Genomic DNA, 19,860 nt, shown 5'->3' on the forward strand with positions numbered 1-19,860 from the left:
ACGAAGATCGCCAATACGAACTCTGACGAAGATATTTGGGAGATACATACATATACATATTTGTAATAAAGAATTCATATCACTCTCATTTCACACCTCAAACTGCTCAGTCGATTTTTTGGAAGCTCAAACACAAACTTGACTATTTATTTATTTATTAAGAAAGGAAATATAAATTATAAACTACAACAGGTTATGGGCCCAGTCCATGCCTAATAAACAATTAAATTGTGAATTAAAGATTGTGAAAATAAATTGTGAAATAGCATTTTTTTTTTTTCACATTCTTGTGAAATTAATTCCTTCTCAGAATTTGAGTGAAAAATGGACAAGGCTAAACGTAATATTAAGCCGTTTGATGGCGAGAAGTACGCGATTTGGAAATTTAGAATTAGGGCTCTTTTAGCCGAGCAAGATGTGCTTAAAGTAATTGATGGTTTAATGCCTAACGAGGTAGATGACTCCTGGAAAAAGGCAGAGCGTTGTGCAAAAAGTACAATAATAGAGTACCTAAGCGACTCGTTTTTAAATTTCGCAACAAGCGACATTACGGCGCGTCAGATTCTTGAGAATTTGGACGCCGTTTATGAACGAAAAAGTTTGGCGTCGCAACTGGCGCTGCGAAAACGCTTACTTTCTCTGAAGCTATCGAGTGAGATGTCACTATTAAGCCATTTTCATATTTTTGACGAACTTATAAGTGAATTGTTGGCAGCTGGTGCAAAAATAGAAGAGATGGATAAAATTTCTCATCTACTGATCACATTGCCTTCGTGTTACGATGGAATTATTACAGCGATAGAGACATTATCTGAAGAAAATTTGACATTGGCGTTTGTGAAAAATAGATTGCAACGATTCAAGCAAGAAAGTTATGAACGCGATCGTGCACAACAAAAATAACACTTATAAAAATAATTTGTTTAAAAATCGGGTAACTAAACCAAAAAAAATATTCAAGGGAAATTCAAAGTATAAAGTCAAGTGTCACCACTGTGGCAGAGAAGGCCACATTAAAAAAGACTGCTTCCATTATAAAAGAATATTAAATAATAAAAATAAAGAAAATGAAAAACAAGTTCAAACTGCAACATCCCACGGCATTGCGTTTATGGTAAAAGAAGTGAATAATACTTCAGTGATGGATAACTGCGGGTTTGTCCTTGATTCTGGTGCTAGTGACCATCTTATAAATGATGAGTCGCTGTATACCGACAGTGTGGAGGTTGTGCCTCCACTTAAGATTGCAGTGGCCAAGCAAGGCGAATTTATTTATGCCACTAAGCTTGGTATTGTCCGACTACGGAATGACCATGAGATTACACTGGAGGATGTACTCTTTTGTAAGGAAGCTGCTGGTAATTTGATGTCCGTAAAGCGTCTCCAAGAGGCAGGAATGTCGATCGAATTTGAGAAAGCGGTGTAACCATTTCGAAAAATGGGTTAATGGTTGTCAAAAATTCAGGTATGTTAAACAATGTACCTGTGATCAATTTTCAAGCATATTCTATAAATGCTAAGCATAAAAATAATTTTCGTTTATGGCATGAGAGGTTTGGCCATATAAGCGATGGCAAATTATTAGAAATAAAACGAAAGAATATGTTTAGTGATCAAAGTCTTCTAAACAACTTAGAGTTATCATGTGAAATTTGTGAACCCTGTTTAAATGGTAAACAGGAAAGACTTCCTTTTAAACAATTGAAAGATAAGACCCATATTAAAAGACCACTTTTTGTAGTACACTCAGATGTCTGTGGGCCTATTACTCCAGTTACTTTAGATGATAAAAATTATTTTGTGATCTTTGTTGATCAGTTTACACATTATTGTGTAACTTATTTAATTAAATATAAATCTGATGTGTTTAGCATGTTTCAAGATTTTGTAGCCAAGAGTGAAGCTCATTTTAATTTAAAGGTTGTGTATTTATACATTGACAATGGTAGAGAATACTTGTCAAATGAGATGAGACAATTTTGTGTTAAGAAACGAATTTCTTATCACTTAACAGTGCCACATTCACCTCAGTTAAATGGTGTTTCTGAGAGAATGATAAGAACCATTACGGAAAATGCTTGAACCATGGTTAGTGGTGCAAAACTAGATAAAAGCTTTTGGGGCGAAGCAGTATTAAATGCTACTTATTTAATCTACAGAATTCCTAGCAGAGCACTAGTTGATAGTTCAAAGACCCCATATGAGATGTGGCACAATAAGAAGCCATACTTAAAACATTTGAGAGTGTTTGGTGCAACTGTTTATGTGCATATTAAAAACAAACAAGGAAAGTTTGATGATAAATCATTTAAAAGTATTTTTGTGGGCTATGAACCCAATGGTTTTAAGTTGTGGGATGCTGTAAATGAAAAATTTATTGTCGCAAGAGATGTTGTTGTCGATGAAACCAATATGGTTAATTCTAGAGCTGTTAAATTTGAAACAGTGTTCCTGAAAGATAGTAAGGAAAGTGAAAATAAAAATTTTCCGAATGACAGTAGGAAAATAATACAAACAGAATTTCCGAATGAGAGTAAGGAATGCGACAACATACAATTCCTGAAAGATAGTAAGGAAAGTGAAAATAAAAATTTTCCAAATGACAGTAGGAAAATAATACAAACAGAATTCCCGAATGAGAGTAAGGAATGCGACAACATACAATTCCTGAAAGATAGTAAGGAAAGTAATAAATATTTTCTGAATGAGAGTAAGAAAAGAAAGCGAGATGATCACCTGAATGAAAGTAAGGGATCAGGCAACCCGAATGAGAGTAGGGAAAGTGAAACAGCAGAGCACTTAAAAGAAATTGGAATTGATAATCCAACTAAAAATGATGGCATAGAAATTATTAATAGAAGAAGTGAGAGATTAAAGACTAAGCCTCAGATATCCTATAATGAAGAGGATAATAGTCTAAATAAAGTTGTTCTAAATGCTCACACTATATTTAACGATGTCCCAAATTCATTTGATGAAATTCAATATAGGGATGATATTCTTCTTGGGAAGAAGCCATCAATACAGAGTTTAATGCTCATAAAATTAATAATACTTGGACAATTACAAAAAGGCCTGAAAACAAAAATATTGTAGATAGCAGATGGGTATTTTCTATTAAATATAATGAACTTGGAAATCCAATTAGATACAAAGCTAGATTGGTTGCACGAGGATTCACTCAAAAATACCAAATAGACTATGAAGAGACATTTGCTCCTGTAGCTAGAATTTCAAGTTTCCGATTCATATTGTCATTAGCAATACAGTATAACTTGAAAGTCCATCAAATGGATGTAAAAACAGCTTTCTTAAATGGCACGTTAAAAGAGGAAATTTATATGAGACTTCCTCAAGGTATATCGTGTAATAGTGACAATGTGTGTAAATTGAATAAGGCAATTTACGGACTCAAGCAAGCGGCTAGATGCTGGTTTGAAGTATTTGAGCAAGCATTGAAAGAGTGTGAGTTTGTAAACTCTTCAGTTGATCGCTGTATATATATTTTAGACAAAGGTAACATCAATATATGTATATATGTATATATGTATTATTATATGTAGATGATGTGGTTATAGCTACAGGAGATATGACAAGAATGAATAACTTCAAAAGGTATTTAATGGAAAAGTTTAGGATGACTGACCTAAATGAAATAAAACATTTTATTGGAATTAGGATAGAAATGCATGAAGATAAAATCTATTTAAGCCAATCTGCATATGTTAAAAAAATTTTAAGTAAATTTAACATGGAAAATTGTAATGCAGTTAGTACTCCTTTACCTAGTAAAATAAATTATGAATTACTTAATTCAGATGAAGACTGCAATACCCATGCAGTAACCTCATAGGATGTTTAATGTACATAATGCTTTGTACACGCCCAGATTTAACTACTGCAGTAAATATCTTGAGCAGATATAGTAGCAAAAATAACTCGGAGTTATGGCAGAACTTAAAAAGAGTTCTTAGATATTTGAAGGGCACTATCGATATGAAATTGATTTTTAAAAAGAACTTGGCATTTGAAAATAAAATTATTGGTTATGTGGATTCTGATTGGGGTGGTAGTGAAATTGATAGAAAAAGTACAACAGGGTATTTATTCAAAATGTTTGATTTTAATCTCATTTGTTGGAATACAAAGAGACAGAACTCAGTAGAAGCCTCATCAACTGAAGCTGAGTATATGGCCCTATTTGAAGCCGTGAGAGAAGCTCTATGGCTTAAATTTTTATTAACTAGTATTAACATTAAACTAGAAAACCCCATTAAAATTTACGAAGACAATCAAGGCTGTATTAGCATAGCAAACAACCCCTCATTTCATAAATGAGCTAAACATATTGATATTAAATAACATTTTGCCAGAGAGCAAGTTCAGAATAATGTGATTTGTCTTGAGTATATTCCTACACAGAATCAACTGGCTGACATATTTACAAAACCGTTGCCTGCTGCGAGATTTGTGGAGTTACGAGACAAATTGGGTTTGCTGCAAGACGACCAATCGAATGCTGAATGAAATTTTTATATATATTTTTCAAATTTAAATTCCTGTAAACATATTTTGTTACAATGATCTGATCGGGTTTTTCTGGGTTTTCCCCGTATCCTCGCAGCAAATGCTGGATCAGTTAACACTTCCCAGAATGCACACCACCCACATTTGATAGTTACTAATGAATATTATTGTTATGTTTTTAATTATAGACGTTATTTTTGAGGGGGCGTGTTGGAATATACTATTCAACCTACAAAAATAACGTTAAACAACACTACTTTATATTTGACATGAATGGCCACACTTTTTGTTTGTTTGCTGTTTCTTGTACATTTTTGCTGAGAGTAGGTCGTGGTGCTGGTGTTGCAGTTGAAAATAACTTAAAATATAAAACATAAAACTCAAACACAAACTTGACTATTTATTTATTTATTAAGAAAGGAAATATAAATTATAAACTACAACAATATACAAACGAAAACAAAACAACCCTAACACCCAAAATTTTCCCTAAACAAAAAGATATTATTAATATACCTATTTTTACATATTATTACACATATCATAACCATACCCCAATATATAATTATTCACTATTATTTGCAAACAAAAAATACAGATTTCTTCCCAATACGTGTAAATGTTAGGAAAAAAAGCCAATATTAGTAATACAGTTAGGGGCAGATTAGGGCTAAGAAGCGGATCTGGTCTATCTGAGATAAGGGAAGCGACAGGAACTAAAGAGAAAGACCAGTCTGTTCAATCCGAAGACAATAATCCCACCAACGCTATGGATTCCGGTAACGACACAGGGAAAATAAGTCCTATCGTTAATTCATCAACAAACACAAACCTGAACCTACAACAATTACTTACCCTTGTAGATCAACTACCAACCTACGAAGGCCCACCTGACAATCTTGACAGATTCATAGACAGAGTAGATCAGCTCCTTTTGTTAGCCTTATCAGTGGACCAAACAACAGGTGGACAGTACTTACTTGGAACTATCCGTGACAAAATTAAAGGCAGGGCAGACGAAGCACTGAATGTCTGCGATGTACTCCTTACTTGGGATGACATCAAAATAAACCTCAAGCGACTATACTCTAGCAGGAAAACAGAAGAAATGCTTGTTAGAGAGCTACACAACCTTCCGGACGGAAAATTGTATTACTCAGCCGCTAAAATAAGAAGCGATTTAGTGTCACTCGCTAGAGAAGCCGACCCTAGTGCACACTCTCTCGCGGCCAAACGCGACCAATACGATAGATTCTGCCTAAATACATTCCTAACTGGATTAAAGGACCCACTTAGGTCAGCCATTAGGAATCAAAGGCCAGAGACAATCGAGAAAGCATACGAGTACGGTCAGATTGAATTAAATTTCCATAGTAGGACAAAAGGACAACCAACCAATAGCGACTACAACAGTCGCTACATACCACGACAACAGAACTATAATAATGGAAACAAGGCTCGTCATGTTCCACGATATGATAACAACAGCAACAACAATGATAGCCGCTTTATACAGAGACAACAAAATTTTAACAACAATAATAATAGACGCTTCACACGTCAACATAATTCCCATAACGATGGTAATGGTCGACAAGACAGAGAAACTCTGGTCGGAACCCCTTCCACAATAATGAACAACCAGATCAGACCCTTAGTCACCAGAACAGGAACAACCATAACCCAAGCGCTCCCCTATGTAACATTAACGATGATGCAAATTTTCTACTAGAAGCCTCGGGAAGCCAGTCGGCTACATAAGCAAGAAGACTCACGGATCTTCCTTGCCATTTGTTTTCTTATCACCAAACTCCATGGTGTCAAACCCTCTCAAATTCCTAATAGACACTGGATCTACTTACTCTTTCATAAATGCAGCACTTATTAACGAAGAGCACATCAAAAAATTAACCTCGGATATCAATATCCACATATACCGATAAAATAAATTTCAAACAATTCGAAAAAATACCCAATTTTAAGTTCTTATTATTTAATTTCCACTCCCACTTCAATGACCTGCTAGGCATGGATATCCTATCTAGCCTAAATGCAAAAATAAACCTTGCCGAATCCATACTAGAAACACCAGAAACCGCCATCCCAATCCTCACAAGAGCAAACCCTGTAGACACATTACATACCCTGCCACAAAATACCAAAATGCTACTTCCGCTCCCAGTAAACTTCATGGAGGGAGATTTTATATATGAAACCACCAATTTGGATAATCAAGTATCCATAACAGGCGGTTTATACACCGCAAACGCAGGATCAGCTTATTTCGAGGTCTGCAATAACTCCGACCAGATCCAAACACTTTACCTCGAAGAACCGTTACAGGTTGAAGAGTTCTCTTCGCCAACCCACCAATACTTAAACTGCATGTCCGCGGCAACAGATACAGAACGACAAGACGACAAACAATTAAACATTCTGACGGAACACCTCAACAGCGAAGAAAAACAATACATACTTAAACTAAGCAAGTCATTCAAAAGACTTTTCCACAACGAAAACAACCAACTAACGTTCTCTAACGCCATCAAACACTCTATACCAACAACAGATAATATACCGATTCACACAAAATCATACCGTTACCCATTTGTACATAAAGAAGAAGTCCGAAAGCAAATTTCAAAAATGCTCGAACAAAACATCATAAAAAACAGCCATTCCCCCTGGAGTGCACCCGTTTGGGTCGTACCTAGGAAAAGTGACAACATAGGCGAAAAAAAGTGGCGCTTGGTAATCGATTTTCGGAAATTAAACGAGAAGACTGTTTCTGATAGATACCCTATCCCAAACATTGCAGATATACTAGACAGCATAGGAAAGACCATGTATCGACTTAGCAAGTGGCTTTCACCAAATTCAAATGAACCCACGCGACGCGAGCAAGAGGGCATTCACCGTCGAAAATGGGCATTACGAGTTCACGAGAATGCCCTTCGGTCTCAAGAACGCCCCTGCCACGTTCCAACGCGTTATGGACAATGTTTTGGGTGACCTAGTCGGAGACGTCTGTCTCGTCTATCTCGATGACATAATAGTATTCTCCCCATCACTCCAAAAACATTTTAGCAGATATTAAATCTGTTTTCACAAAACTCCAAAACGCAAACCTAAAAATCCAACCAAGCAACTGTAGCTTCTTAAGGAAAGAAATCGATTTCCTGGGACATATCGTAACCCAGGAAGGAGTCAAACCAAACCCACTTAAGATTCAAACCATCAAGGACTTCCCTTGCCCAAAGACAACCAGGGAAATTAAATCATTTTTAGGACTATTAGGGTATTACAGGAAATTCATAAAGGACTTTGCGAAAATAACTAAACCCATAACGAGACAGTTAAAAGGGAAGAAATCTATAATAATAGACGATGAATTTAGACAAGCATTCGAAACGTCGAAAGGTCTCCTTTGTAATGATCCTATACTCATATACCCTGATTTCAAAAAACCGTTCACGCTGACCACAGACGCAAGTAATTATGCGATAGGCTCTGTGCTGTCACAAGGTCCAGATACTAATGACAGACCCATATCTTTCGCTAGCAGGACACTATACAACACGGAAATCCAATATTCTTCGTAGAGAAAGAGATGCTAGCTATCATTTGGTCTGTAGGTCACTTCAGACCATATCTCTTTGGGCGTAGATTCAAAATAGTCACAGACCATTAGCCATTAATCTGGCTAGAAAATCTGAAAGGTCAGAATCCAAAACTACTTCGATGGAAAACTATCCTGGCTGCTTACGACTACGAAGTCGTATACAAAAAAGGGTCGCAACACGTAGTTGCTGACGCACTCAGCAGAATTGAGCCAAACTTGAACATAAACGAAGACCCACGAATTATACCAATCGTTTCGCAACCAATAAATCATTTCAATTGCCAAATAATATTCTGTACCGGATCAACAAAGCTAAGACAGGTAGAAACACCATTTATCCATAAAGTAAGACACATAATCACAGAACCCGTGCATACTTTCGACTCCGTTACAAACACTCTTCAAGCAATCATGAAACCGAATAAAACAGTCGCTATATTAGCAGCGGACGATATTTTCAAAATAATAGAAGAGTCCTATAATAACTATTTTTTTGAAAATGATTTATACAAAATTGTCCGCTGCAATATATGGCTAACCAAAATTACTAATCCTAATTATCAGCAAAACGAAATTCGTGCGTACCACTTAAATACCAATCATAGGGGGATAGACGAAACGTATAACCATTTGAAAAGTGACATTTACTTCCCGCATTTAAAAGACACTATCACAAAAATGATAAAAAATTGTGATATCTGGCCTAACCCTAAAATACGATAGACATCCCCATAGACCATTTATGCAAGCCCCAACCGCCCCAGAGGGTCCATTGGCAGTCGTACATATAGACATATATTTCATAAATAATACTTGTAACCTCACAAATATCGATAAATTCACCAAGCTATCGCAAGCCTACCCCCTTAGCAATAGAAATTCAATAAAGGTCGCCGATGCCCTATTACAATTCATAAGTCACTATGGCGCACCAAAGAAAATAATTTTCGACCGTTATTCGAAAATAACTCAATTCCAAATAACAGCTCATACAACTTCATTTCAACAATCAACGGGCAATGCTTCTGTCGTGAGACTGCACTCCACCTTAACCGAACTATACAGGAATAGTACTCCAAATACTCGCAGAAGCAGTAGCAACCTATAACAATGCAATACACTCCAGCACTTCCTATACCCCTTTCGAGCTCTTCCATGAAAGAACTCACATATTCAACAAAACAATAACATTCGACAATCACCACGATTACCTTAAGAAGTTAAACGAATTTAGAAAAGACATATACCCAAAAGTATAGGAACATTTAAGCGCGACCGCAGAAAGAAAATTGGCTAAATTAAACAAGGACAGAGAGACACCAGTACAAGTCGAGCCTAATGATACAATATTTAGAAAAGAAAACCGCAGAAACAAGATAACACCGAAATTTTCACTACACAAAGTAGATAGGGACAAAGGCGTCACTTTCCTAACAACTAAAGGTCAAAAGTTACACAAACAAAAGATTAGAAAAACAGTTAAGAAAACAGTGGCAGGAACATAAGAAAGACAAGCACTATTTAATAAATATATTATTATCAATTTCATTATAAAGTAGGAATAGCTTCAATTTAAACACTTTGATAAATAAAGTAGTCGATAGCCACTAGCCAGTAAACTAAACATTATCCCTAAACTGTTATTTCATAAGAAACAAATAATAATATAAGATAGAAACATTAAGTAAACAAAATGAAACTTTAGCATTAGATCTAACGTTTATATACACAACACTCATGTTTAACATTAAGATACCCAATTCAAAAAAAAAAAAAACTAAATTCAAAATATCGTCGGAGTTCGTGGCATATACCAACAACACGCCGCCTAATCACCTTGCTCCGATCCGGCCATTTCCCATTACGGCCTTCTCTTCGGACTCGGGGGGAGGAGTTAACATACCCCCTCTCTCGGTCTACCCAGTACTGCAACTAGAGACAACACCGACCCAACAACAACTGAGAGCCGAGCGAAAGTTCAACGAAGATCGCCAATACGAACTCTGACGAAGATATTTGGGAGATACATACATATACATATTTGTAATAAAGAATTCATATCATTCTCATTTCACACCTCAAACTGATCAGTCGTTTATTTGGAAGCTTTCCTCCCTCGGCCACGGGATTGTAACTCGCGCGTGGTCTTAAGCTCAGTCTTTACTTCAAAATGCCAAGTTGTTCAATAGCGATTTGTAAAAATATAACCAGACGTACAAATTTAGGCCGCAGAACTCGAAATACGGCAAGTCAAAGAAATCTACGAGCAAATCAAACTGATGAGCAACGCGAAGCGCGAAATGAACTTCAACGGAATCGAAATCAACAAAGAAATGTTGTGTTTAATCCCCATAGAGCTGCATTCAGTTTTAGTGTGGCAATTGATTACAGTTCAGATCGAATTGTTGCTATTGGACTAATGAATACTGTGTGTCCACATTGCAAGGCATTGAAATTCAAAAATGAAGGCACTGGATTGTGTTGCGCCAGCGGCCAAGTCAAATTGACGCCATTGGTACCGCCACCAGCGCCATTACATTCATTGGTTTCCGGAAATAGGCCAGATTCCAATCACTTTTTGACTCATATCCAGCAATATAATAATTGCTTTCAAATGACATCAAAAGTTATTCGAGACAATTTTATGCCTACTCTCAAGGTAAGTAAGCAGAATAATGGCAAACAATTTTATTTAGTTTTACAACCATGTAGCTGGTGCAAAATATGTTGAGCCAGTGTTGTGTACATTTGTTTATTATAAACAATTTGCTATACAATTATCTAAATACATTTTTATATTCTTGCAGATTCAGGGTCAAATATATCAACAAACAGGTTCCTTATAGCCAATGCCCGATAACGACTATACATTTTTGCAAATATATTTTATGGGCAATTCAGCAAGAGAAGTCGATCAGCGTTGCGCACACAACAACTCAGTGAAAAGATCCATTGTGGAACAACTTCAAATATTTTTCCATCAACATAATGAATTAATTGCATTATTCAGAACTGCATTAGACCGCTTGCCATCAGATAATCACAAAATTGTCATCAGAGCCGATAAGGCGCCTGCAGGACAACATGCTGGACGTTTTAATCCGCCAACAATTGATGAAGTGGCTATTGTCAATGTGGGTGAAAATTTAGATAACCGAGACATTGTTTTACATCGGCGGAACAATCAACTTCAGCGCGTGTCTGAAACACATCGATCATATGATGCCTTACAATATCCTATCCTATTTTGGCAAGGTGAAGACGGCTATCATTTTTCAATGAAGATGATAAATCCAGTTACAGGTAAATTATTAACAATATATATGTTTACTGCATTAAAATATAGGTATGTATACTAACTTAAAATTTATATTATTGTTTACAGGTGCTGAAACAATCAAAAAAGTTAGTTCAATGAATTATTATTCATACAGACTGATGGTTCGGGAAAATGAGGACAATCACATCTTAAAATGTCGGCGTCTATTTCACCAATATGCTGTGGATATGTATGTGAAAGTTGAAACTGAATGATTGACATTTATCAGGTTGAACCAGGCAAAACTCCGTTCCGAGGAATACATTCATCTTCGGGATGCCATTACTGCTGATGGAAATGTACAGAATGTTGGCAGAACAACTATTCTCCCTGCAACATACGTCGGAAGTCCGCGACATATGCATGAATATACTCAAGATGCTATGTCCTATGTACGACATTATGGCACACCAGATTTGTTTATCACGTTCACATGCAATCCAAAGTGGAAAGAAATTCAACTAGAATTATTTCCTGGCCAATCACCCATTGATCGCCACGATATCACTGCAAGGGTGTTCAAAATGAAATTAAAATCATTAAAATTAAAATGCACATATCCTCATTTGGTTGGTTGAGAGGATAAGAATGAAATTGATAATGTGATATCAACAGAAATTCCTGATAATAATGAAGACCCACTGTTACATGAGGTTATTACAAAAAAATGATAAATGGTCCATGTGGAATATTAAATCCCATTTCTCCGTGTATGGTTGAAGGAAAATGTTCAAAACGCTACCCGAGACAATTAGTACCAGAAACTATTATTGGAAATGATGGATATCCATTTTATCGCCGCCGATCCATTGATGACAATGGAAAGTCAACAATAGTCAAAGTAAATCGACAGGAAATTGAAGTTGATAATCGTTGGGTTGTTCCGTTTTCGCCATTACTCTGCAAGGCATATAAAGCACACATAAACGTCGAATTTTGCCATTCCATTAAATACATTTGCAAGTATGTGAACAAAGGTAGTGACATGGCTGTCCTTGGAGTTGCTGCCGAAAATTCAAATGATGAAGTCACTCAATATCAAATGGGCCGCTATGTTAGTTGTAACGAAGGCATGTGGCGTATATTTTCGATTCCTATACATGAACGACACCCTACTCTTGTTCACTTGGCCGTACATTTGGAAAATGGTCAACGGGTGTATTTTACAGATGCAAACGTATTACAACGACTTGACAGGCCACCATCGACAACAATAACCAGCTTCTTTGAAATGTTCCAGACTGATGATTTTGCCAGAACGCTACTTTACACTGCAATGGCAAGATATTATATCTGGAATCAATCATCAAAAAAATTTCAACGACGAAAACGCTCAACGCCAACTGATGAACTGAATGCATGTTTGAAGTCGTCCATTTTATGGAAATACATTAAAACACTTAAATTGAGTATAAACATGAGAGTCGAATTGCAGGAAGACCAGTCAGGAGAAGTGTTTCTCAAACAACTACTCGATATTGGTAATAATAATATTGCTGTTGATAGATCATCTGTATACATTACATTCCCTACCAATTTTTGTAACTTTTGTGAATCAAAGACCGAACTCAAGGATAAGGTTTTCCCAAACATTGCACAAAATTACGTAAATCACGTTTGGTTAAGCGAACGTGTTATATTGGCCGCAAAAAATGTTGATGTGAACGAAATGTATTTTCAGATTCAAGAGAAAATAGCTGGCGAATTGAAGAATTACAAATCAGTTGATTCCGTTACTAATGAAGATGAAGTTGTGAATTATCCAACAGAATTTTTAAATTCGCTGGAATTGCCCGGGTTACCACCTCATAATCTGCAATTAAAAATCGGATCAGTAATTATTATGTTACGGAACATAAACCAGCCACGTCTGTGTAATGGCACCCGGCTTGCGGTGAAGAAATTATTGAACAACGTCATCGAAAGCCACAAAATGTTGATGTGAACGAAATGAATTTTCAGATTCCAGAAAAAATAGCTGGCGAATTGAAGAATTACATATCAGTTGATTCCGTTACTAATGAAGATGAAGTTGTGAATTATCCAACAGAATTTTTAAATTCGCTGGAATTACCCGGGTTACCACCTCATAATCTGCAATTAAAAATCGGATCAGTAATTATTATGTTACGGAACATAAACCAGCCACATCTGTGTAATGGCACCCGGCTTGCGGTGAAGAAATTATTGAACAACGTCATCGAAGCCACAATTTTGAAAGGGAAGTACAAAGGCGAAGATGTTTTAATCCCACGCATCCCTATGATACCGAACGATATGCCATTCAGCTTTAAGCGTTTACAGTTTCCAGTGCGGCTTGCATTTGCAATGTCAATAAATAAATCACAAGGGCAGTCGCTAAGTGTATGTGGCATCAATCTAGAAAATCCATGTTCTTCACATGGCCAATTATATGTCGCCTTTTCCCGTGTCGGAAAACCATCAGCATTATTTATTTACGCGCCAGAACATAAAACTAAAAGTATAGTGTACCAAAAAGCATTAGATTAAAGAAACAGCAGCATTAGAATAGAGAGAAACAGTGAAGGGTATAGAGGCTATTAGTTGTTTTCTAGAGCGCGCTTGGTGTTAAGCTCAGTATTTACTTCAAAATGCCAAGTTGTTCAATAGCGATTTGTAAAAATATAAGTGGAATTATTGAATCCTATGGAATAAACACTATTATGAAAATATATATTTTGTTTTGTATTTAATAAAATTAGGTCCTTTTCAGATATGGCGAGACCAGTGTAGGGGTACTATAAGCACTCTGATTTAAATAAAACAGGAACGCAGGATTTAGCCTCTTAAGTTTATTCGTTACTTTTCGTTTCCAACTTTAGCAATCGACGGACTCCCTCTCCGTTAGCGATCTGCCTCTATGCTTGTTGCTACAGAGCCGATGTTGCGAAACAGAGAGAATGCCACACTTAATGTTTATATACTTAATGTTGCTAATGTAGCCTACTACAATTCGACCATCCTGACATTTAAGATCACCTGATCTTGTCGAAATTTTCTAACTTATACTTATTACATTGTTCTTAGTCGCTATTTGCTTAAAATATTTTTTTTTATTTTTCTTATCTTTAATTATACAAATTTATTTTCTACTCCCTATCCAATGTTTAATATTTTGACTACTCCAGACACCTTGATATGGATTTCGCGCCAACTGAAAACCTTCAAAATCTTTAATTAAAAACCTATCATTTTTCAATACCTTCTCTATTACATATGGACCCTTATGTTTAGGTATTAGCTTTCTAGCAACTCCTCCTGTACTATCGAAATTCTCAACCATAATGTAATCTCCTACTTTGTACTGCGTACTTTCTTTTTTCTTATTATTATATCTTTTTTCATTATACCTATTTGCTTTTAATTGCGATTCCGATCCTTTTCTTCTAATTTCTTTCAGGTCTCTAATTTCACTAACATTATCTAACTCTTCTAATTTTTGTCTTAATTCATCAACAACTTTTCCCTTTTGTTCAATTCCAAACAACATCTTGCTGGAAGATTCCGCTACACTTCTTTGTTTGGTATTATTCAGAGAAAATTCTACGCCTTCAATAACTGCATCCCAATGCAATCCCTTTTCAATGTCTGTTAATTTAGCTATCATAGGCCCTACTATTCTATTGACTCTTTCTACCTGTCCATTGGCCTGGGGTGAACCTGTCGCTATCTTTATGTGTTTAATATTATACTCTTCCATACATACTCTTCGGATGTAAAACAGGTCCCCCTATCTGATACTATAACTTTCGGCCTGCTATATGATCTAAAATAATCCTTTAAAGCTAGAATTACTTCCTTTGTGTTCGTTGTTTTTGTTGCGTATAACCTAACATATTTAGTGAATGCATCTATTATTTCTTCCCGACTTCGGTGAAAATGCCACACATCTCAAACAATTTCCTATATGCCTAACAACTTTTTCTTTCATATTCGAAAACCAATAAGTCTTAACAATAGCATCTATAACCTTATCTCTCCCTAGGTGACCTAATTCATTGTGATATTTATATAACATTTTTTCTTCCATTTCTTCTGGTACACAAAACAACAATCTTCCACCATTTGCCTTCCTATAAAGTACACCATTTCTCATTTCAAAAATTTTATCTTCCGTTTTCTCTAACTTTTTCCTAATATCTTTCAACTTTTCATCTTTTGCTTGACAAATAATTAAATTATCTTCAAAACTATTAGTTTCTATCACTAATATGTTTGTATTTCTGCTCAATGCATCCACATGCTGCATATGCTTTCCTGCTTTATGAACTAACTCAAAATCGTACTCAAATAGTTCTAATGCCCACCTTGCAATCCTAGGATTTAATTCCACTCTATTTAACGTTAGAGTTAATGCGTTGCAATCCGTAACAATTTTAAATCTCTTTCCCTGTACATAGATTCTAAGTCTTCTTAATGCATACAGGATAGCCAATGTTTCAAGTTCAAAACTATGATATTTGGCCTCATCCTTTGTTGTGGCTTTCGAGTAATAAAATATAGGGTGCCATTTCATATCCTCTTTCTTTTGCAATAACACTGCACCAAAGCCTTGTGCACTTGCATCTGTATGTAACTCTATTTCATCCTTATAACAATATAACCCTAACACTGGAGCTTCCACTAACTTTTTCTTAAGTGTCTCAAAACATTCTAACTCTTTTTCTTCAAACGAAAATTCTTTGTCTTTCTTCAATAAGTCATATAAAGGTTTTGCAATCGTTGAAAAACCCTTAATGAATCTTCTAAAATATGAACACAATCCTAAAAAGCTTCTGACATCATGCACCTTATCTTGTATTGGAAAATCTCTAATTGCTTCTATTCCCTTGTCATTGGCCTGTATTCCCTTACTTGTTATTAAATATCCTAAATATTGTACACTCGATTGCAGAAACTCACATTTATCCATTCTCAGCTCTAATTTGTTCCTCGTCAACCTGTCAAAAACTTCCCTAAGTACTTCCATATGTTCCTTAATTCCTTTGCTAGCTATCATAATGTCATCCATATATATAATAACTTTATCCTGCCTTATCATATCCTCGAAAATTCTATTAATAAATCTCTGAAAGACCGTCGGCGCATTTTTCAGCCCCATTGGCATCCTTAAAAATTCAAACTGTCCTAAAGGCGTCATAAAAGATGTATATTTCATTGATTCCTTATTAACAAAAACATGAAAGTAGCCATGTTTAAGACCTAACTTCGAGAATATCGTTTTATTTACTAATCTATCCAATCAATGGATTTCAAATTTTTCATAATGTAACACAATATTTTTCCATATGTTTTCAAGTAACTTTTGTTTAATCTGTAAAATGAACTTAAAACTGGTACTTCAATAACATCTTTAGGTACTTTACTAATTTTTATGAACGAAATGAGGCTTCCCGTGTTCATGAGGCATGCTGTAATAAATTTTGATTTAGAATTGTTCATAAAATTAATTTCAAAATATCTTACGTAATTGTTTTCATCCACATTCTTGTTTTTCAGGCACTTTGCTGCAAAGTGCCCCATCTCACCGCAGTCATAGCATGACCCTTTTTCGCGCTTTGGCTTTCTGCACTCTTTGGCCCAGTGTCCGAATTGCAATTGAAACAACGCAAGAGTGTGCTGCCATTATTGTTCACCGATGCCACCTTCTTGTCTGTTTCATCCATTTTCGGTAGTTTCACTTCCGCAAATGCCCGCTTTAAGTGCTGGATATCTTCAAAGCATTGGATACGGGCTTGGTTACGTAGCATTTGATTCGGAATACCTTCAATGAGGAGCGCCACCAATTCTTCATCATCCATTTTTATTCCATGTGCAAGCATCACCTTATCGTCTACATAAGCAACAAAGCTTTCGCCAGCTGTCCATTTTCGTCCCTCAAATTTTCGCCTTGTTTCTAACTTCGACTTCTCACCAAATTGATATAAGCTCAGCCGCCAACTGCTCTGTTGGTAGCAATACACGTTCTGGATCTGCATGCAACCACATGCATGCTTCCTTTTATCTTACTGATGATCAACATCTTTATATATGGTTCATGTATTCCATAAACGCTGGCTATATTTTTCACTTGTAGGATCCATTTGCGTGCACATGTATCTCCCGAAAATTCATTCACTGCATCGGTTGCCATACGCAATAATAAATCCATATTTTGCCCAGCTTGTCCCACTGTATTTCGTTTATTTCCGCCAAATTCTTTCTTGCTTTTCTCATCGCTGCCATCTTCGTCGCCGTCTTCGTTGCCGCAAACTTCGTTTTCGTCGCTATTCCCGTCGCCGCTGTTTTTGTTGCGGGCGCCGTCTGCACTGTTGTAACTGCGTACCCCGCTTCTGTCGTCATGTTCGCCGTTACTTTTGTTGTTGCGCACAGTGCTCTTCTCATCGCCGTCTTCGTTGCTACCTCCAGCTTCGCCGTTACTTTCGTCCTCTTTATGCTCTCTTTTGCGTTATTTCTTTTTTTCTTTTTGAACATTATTATTGCTGCTTCCGTAGAAATCTTCTTCCTCGCTTTTTAATAATAATTTCAATTGATTTCGCTTTTCGTTTGTTAAATTATTCAAACGCAAAATCAATTCTCTTTTTGTTCCCGTGGTCGGTTCTTTTAATGCACTCAACCACCCTTTTAACTGCTCCGTCGATGCATTGCTTATATTCATTTTTTTTTCTTTGGCTCGTGATCGGCCCACTTCTGATATTGTAGGGGTACTATAAGCCCTCTGATTTAAAGCCGATGTTGCGAAACAGAGAGAATGCCACACTTAATGTTTATATACTTAATGTTGCTAATGTAGCCTACTACACCAGGGAAATAGGGATTAATTTATATATGGAGTATATTATAGATTCCAGTTTAAATTGAATAGGTACTCATACCTAAGATAGGTCAACTATACAAAATAAAGTAGTGCATCAAAGCTACGCTAAGGCGGTACGAGTTCGCCGGGTCAGCTAGTATAATATAAAAGAATAACTGTTCAGAAAATATCTCTCTGCGTAGATTCGCAGTTCGGTAATTTTTTACGCCGATGTAGGGTTAAAGAATTTATCAAGCATTTTTATATTTTTTATTAATTTTTCATATGTTTACTTCATCAATATCTTCTCCCAGAGTATTCTTGTCTGCTAACACTGCATTATTTTTGTCAGCGTGATTACTTTGGTTTCTTTTTCTTAACACATCTTTATAGCAATTAAATTAAATACAAATCGCAGGGTCTTAATTCATTCGCGGCAGCTGTCCCTCCCCGATTGCTTCCTAGGCTTCTGATACTCGACAGAAAAGGTGCTCCATGGGACTGCTCGAAAGAGTGCTCCACTAGGTGGTCTGACGCGGTTCTTTTTACTCTTGCTGCCAACTAACTAATAACTTTCCCCCCCACTAACCCCAGTCGAACCTTGGGATCCCAAAACATCTGTGGTGCAGCTGATAAAGCGTTGCATTTCGTCTAGTATATCCTCGCTGCATAATACTGCAAATAATATGACCCTAAACTATAATTCCGCTAAGCTTGAGCTAAGTTCAAGCTTTCTAAAGTTCGTCTATCAGGAGCTTTCATAGTATTCTAAGATGACAGCTTCAGTCGCCACCGAAGTCTGGATTCTGAAGAAGTGCTTTGCCAACAGAATTGCTGTTAGTTCGAAACGCTAAAGGGACGCAGACTATTTGCTGGCCTCTATGCGACATTCTGACAGGGTTATTGCCTTCATTCTCTGTACCTTGTACCTATTTGTGAAAGGAACAATAACTGTTTTGCTAGGATTTAGGCTCAGGCCTTTTTCTTTGCAGCATTCGCTGGTCATATTGAGGCCCAGTTGAATGATATTGGAGAGTGTTTCCTCATATTTACCTCTGGCTATAATGACAATATCGTCAGCATAGCCTTGGCAAAGTATACCTCTGCGGGTCAGTCTGTCCAGCCACTCGTCTACCAGCAAGCTCCACAAGAGAGTACACCCCCTTGGGGGCAATACGTCCCATAGTGGACGTGGCTCGCCTAGATGCCAGTAGTGATTTGATCCATCTGCTGGTTGTTGCATCTAGTCCTCTTCTTGCCAGGGATGCGTTGACAGTCTCATGGGAGGTATTGTCGAATGCACCCTGTTTGCCTAAGAAGGCACATAACGCCACTTCCTTATGAGTAAGTGAATCCTCAATAAGGCTTTTCAGGTGATATAGAGCAGTATCAGTTGATCTGCCCGCCCTGTAGGCATGCTGCGTACGTTGGAGCGGAGGCTCTACAAGCAGAGTGCTTCTAATGCTGACATCCACTAGCTTTTCCAACGTTTTTAGCAAAAACGATGTCAAGCTGATGGGTCTGAACGACTTCGGATCAGTGATGTCTTTCTATCCAGCTTTTGGAATGAAGACC

This window comes from Drosophila sechellia, unplaced genomic scaffold (genome assembly GCF_004382195.2).
Source record: "Drosophila sechellia strain sech25 unplaced genomic scaffold, ASM438219v1 Y_27, whole genome shotgun sequence".
Lineage (NCBI taxonomy): Eukaryota > Metazoa > Arthropoda > Insecta > Diptera > Drosophilidae > Drosophila > Drosophila sechellia.